At 43.4% G+C, this 4785-nt stretch overlaps 1 protein-coding gene and 1 non-coding gene across 2 annotated transcripts in view; one reads left to right on the top strand and one right to left on the bottom strand.

The window, feature by feature from the left end:
* Positions 1-4785, top strand: part of LOC103856262 (peroxisomal (S)-2-hydroxy-acid oxidase GLO5) — a 382149-nt gene that overhangs the window by 82686 nt on the left and 294678 nt on the right. The window lies entirely within an intron of this gene.
* LOC117129077 lies at positions 2131-2237 on the bottom strand. The gene has a single exon (XR_004452646.1). It is a non-coding gene; the product is annotated as a small nucleolar RNA R71 (small nucleolar RNA).

Below are 4785 nucleotides of genomic sequence, written 5' to 3'. Positions count from 1 at the left end.
TATCACTGATATCTTGCATATTTACATTGTTTTATCCATTCATTCATAAACATTTTCATCATATAGATTAGGATTTAAACATGTTTAGGTTGCATTTTGCATACATATGTCTCTATCAGGTATTTGAGTACCACATCGAGTTTCTGGAGACATTTGGGTGCATTTGGAGCTCAAAAAGGAGTGTTTAGAGTGGTCATTGGGCGAGCAAGGCATGGAGCGACCAGTCCGGAGCGACACCACCAAGTCGCTCTGACCTCCCTATTGGAGCGACCTTACCAGAGCGACAGGGAGAAGTCGCTCGCGGTTTCATCACTCGGAGACGCGAGAACGAGCCCGGAGCGACCTCCCGGAACGACACCACGAAGTCGCTCGCATCTCACGCCCCTCTCGGAGCGACCTCCCAAAGCGACACCCCGAGGTCGCTCGCGTCTCTATGGCGAGACGACACGAAGCGAAGCCTGGAGCGACCTCTCAGAGCGACCCACTGAGGTCGCTCCCGAAGGCCGGAGCGACTTGCCGGAGCGACATGCCGAGGTCGCTCCGCGCCTATTATCTGCTCGATTTCTATTTTACTTAAGGGCCTTTTGGTCATTTCATTATGCACGTTTTACATTTCTAAAACCTATGTTTTAAACATCTTTTTGTAGCCACTAGTGGCAGATTATCTTTTATCTTTTGATCTATTGAGAAATACACAAGAATCTCTTGGATTTTGATTGTTATGTTCTTGTGTTATTGTTGATTTCTTATCTATTTCTTACATGATTAATCTGAAATCCAATATGGGTTTAAGAGGAATCATGGAGATTAGTGAGTAATCACCTTTTGAATTCATGGGTTAGGGAGATTAAGGGTGATTAGGTTAGAGCTAGGATGTTTTAGTGTAGATCATTCATATTTCCTTGCTAGTAGAGTAATCATAATGCATCTTCTGAGTTGGCCACTCAGTTGTTGATCCTTAGGCATTTCTCACCCGAAAGGTGTTCGATGAAATGTCCGAGACAACTCTCCTAGGCTTTTAGTATACTTTGCCAAAGACATTTGTTGTTAAAGATGCTAAGATAGCTAATAGACTTGTTAGTAATGATTGCTTTCATATTATTCAACCAAAGACATTTGATGTTTGAGATATGTTAGCAAATGAGCATTCATCTAGACATAGAGCTTGCTTAGAATTGTGTCTAGGCTTAAGGTTGATAGTTTGATTGATCATTTGCCATCCTTAGTTCGATACTTGATCACCCAAGGTCTAATCCCTATGCCCATGATTCTCTTTTCCTTTAGTCAAGAAAGTATCATTCTGTTATTGCTTTCTAGTTTTAGTCATAGTTTAAAACCCATCTAAATCATTGGTTGCACTTAGATTAAGTGAGTACTTGCATTCTCAGTGCTTTGATATCCCTCAGAACTGGTTCGACAATCTTTTATACTACAACATTTGTCTTAGGAGCCTTGAAAACTCCTAACATCAAATTGGCGCCGTTGCCAAATTCTGAGTAGATTTGAACATTGAGATTTAGTCACTTGCTTGAGACTAAGTCATTTTTATTTTCTTTTGTTACTGATTTTCTTTCTTCACCTCCCTTTAATCTACAGGTGTATGAACTTGAGGAGCAGGGGTCCATCAAACCTAGTTCCAATAGCTGCAGACATCAGAGCTTTAGAGAGAGAGTGTGCTAGAAATAGAAGAGAAGAAGAGCAACAGGCTCACTTGCAGAGATTGAGTACTGATATGGGAGACATACCTCAAAACCAACAGCGAGCAGCTCGACCCATTGGCACTTACGACCGCCCCAACATTCATGGTCATAGATTGGGAATCCGAGCACCCGCTGTGGCAGCCAACAACTTCGAGATCAAGTCAGGACTCCTCAACGTGATCGAGAACAACAAGTATCATGGCTGGCTCTAGAGGATCCATTTGATCACTTGGACAGGTTCGACAGCTACTGTGGGTTGTCAAAAACCAATGGTGTGTCCGAAGATGCCTTAAAGCTCAAGCTATTCCCTTTCTCTTTGGGGGATAAGGCACGTCAGTGGGAGAAGTCTCTACCCAGCGACTCCATCACCACTTGGGATGACTGCAAGAAAGCATTCTTGGAGAAGTTCTTCTCTACTTCAAGAACTGCTAAGCTGAGAAACGAGATCTCGAGCTTTCAACAGAAGGGCTTGGAAGGTTTCAGTGAAGCCTGGGAGAGATTCAAGGGCTATCAAGCTCAATGCCCACACCATGGTTTCTCTAAGGAGAGCTTGCTGAGCACATTCTACCGTGGTGCTCTCCCTAAGTACAGAGCCAGACTGGATACAGCTAGCAATGGGTTCTTCTTGGGGAGAACTGAGGAGGATGCAGAGGAGCTGGTTGACAACATGGTAAAGAGTGATGCAGTCTACAGTGGAGACCACGACAGAAGCAGTAGAACTGAGGATAAGCAAACGAGGAAGGAGTTGAAAGCTCTACAGGATAAGATAGACATCCTCCTTGCTGATAAAGCTACCCAAGAGCAGCTGCACTTTGTGGCAACCCAAGCCAAGAGACACCAGCTATTGTCCATGAAGTTGAGGGTTTGGAAGGTCAGGAAGAGCTGTGTTTCATCAACAACAATGGTAGCTGGTACAAAAAGAACCCAACTTTCAGTACAACAACTACCAACAGAAGTCCTATTCCAACAACCAGCAGAGTGGTTATCAGCCTCGAACAACCAGCAAGGCAGCTATCAGCCTCAGCAAAACCCCTCGTCTGGTTCCTCTGCTCCTCAAGAGAGCAGCACTGATACCTTACTGAAGCAAATCTTGGAGTCTCAGACTAGAAGTGAGAAGCAAGTTGGTTATGAGTTGAAGAACCTTCATTCCAAGATTGATGGGAGCTACAATGAGCTCAACAACAAATTCTCACACCTTGCTTCTACAGTCAGGAATTTAGAGAATCAATTTGCTTCCATGAACACTCACCAGAATCGCCAGCAAGGATCTCTACCTGGAAAGTCTGACCAAAATCCCAAGGAGGCCAAAGCTATCACCCTTAGGAGTGGTAAGCAGTTACCTCCTAGAACCCTCACCAAGGATGCTGAGAAATTAGGTGAGGGGGTTGCCATCAACATAGATGATGAAGTGGTGATTGTTGATGAGAAGATCAATGACGAGATCTTGGAGAAGATAGTGGAAGCCAAAGGTAAAGGAAAGGTTGGAGAGGAGAAGAAGACAGTAAAGGATGGTGAAGTTGTTACTCCAGCAAGTGAAAGTTCTTTTGTTCCTCCTCCCTATGAACCCAAACTTCCATTCCCTGGTAGATTCAAGAAGCAGCTGCTAGAGAAGTACAAGGCTCTGTTTGAGAAGCAAATGAGTGAAGCTCAGGTTGCAATGCCCATCATCGATGCTTTCATGTTGATTCCTCAATACAGCAAGTTCCTGAAAGATGTTGTAGCTGCAAAGAAGAAGGAGATGGAAGGCATGATGATTCTTACCCATGAGTGCAATGCCATCATCCAGAGGCTTGATGTTCCAGAGAAATTAGAGGATCCAGGAAGCTTCACACTACCTTGTGCTCTTGGACCTATGGTATTTGAGAAAAGTCTCTGCGATTTGGGAGCTAGTGTCAGCTTGATGCCTTTGTCTGTTGCAAAGAAGCTTGGATTCACTCAGTACAAGAAGTGTAGACTCTCTCTGGTGTTAGCTGATCGTTCAGTGAAGTATCCTGTGGGCATCTTAGAGGACCTCCCTGTGAAGATTGGAAGGTATGAGATACCTACAGATTTTGTGGTGCTTGAGATGGGTGAGGAGGCTCAAGACCCATTGATTCTAGGAAGGCCATTCTTAGCTACAGCAGGAGCTATTGTTAATGTGAAGGAAGGCACGATTGATCTCCATTTGGGTAAAGAGAACATCCTCCACTTTGACATCAAGAGGAAAATGAGGAAACCAACTGTGTTCGGGCAAGCCTTCTACATTGAAGAGATGGGCACTCCTGCTGATGAGCACCTTGAAGAGTTACCACCTGAGGACGACGAAGAGGGAGCATCTCCCTCTACTCATTTCCCATAGAAGGTAACCCACCACACTCCCTTGTATATACCATTTTATTTTTGCATATTAGTCTTCTTTTCGGTATCTCTCTCTCTACTTGACAACACAGAGACTGTGTAACTCAAGTTTGGGGGAGGTACCAAGTATTTGATCATGTTTGCTTTGATGTTGTTTCATTGAGTCATGCATTGCATACCTATTTGCATAAAAAAAAAAAAAAAACCAATCATTTAGTTTGCATCATTTGCATTTTTAGGAGAGTCTAGAGCATATAGGTTGCATTCACTTGCATTGGGAGCAATGATTTTGAATGCCTTGTAAAGAACACTACGTTGCACCTGAGTAGCTTTTGCACCTCTCAAAAAGACTTGTATGTTTCGAGCCTTGAAAACTCTTCCTGAAACTTGTTGATTGCTGAAACTCAGTCTTTGAAGCCAACTACAACCTTATTTGAACTGAACGAACTTAATGCTTCTTGCTCATGGTCCCTTGTGTACTGAGTCATGGCTATACACACTTGAGTTGTCACATCTTTTATACCAATCTTTTTTGACAAACTCTAGTGGTAGACCACTCCCAAAACCTTTTCCTCCTTTTAAGCTTTCATTGTTTGATGAGTGAGGCCTTTTTCGGAAAGTCTTACATGTGCATAATGTTGAGAGTATCGGGAACGACAATGCTTGATCTTCATTCTTGCTAGATTGGACACTCTATTGTCTAGCTATAGGTGGGGGTGAGTGTTGTGATTATGATTTGGGAGAAATG

This window comes from Brassica rapa, chromosome A01, assembly GCF_000309985.2.
Source record: "Brassica rapa cultivar Chiifu-401-42 chromosome A01, CAAS_Brap_v3.01, whole genome shotgun sequence".
Lineage (NCBI taxonomy): Eukaryota > Viridiplantae > Streptophyta > Magnoliopsida > Brassicales > Brassicaceae > Brassica > Brassica rapa.
The sequence above is the reverse complement of the archived record's forward strand: the minus strand, read 5'-3'. Positions and strand labels throughout refer to the sequence as shown.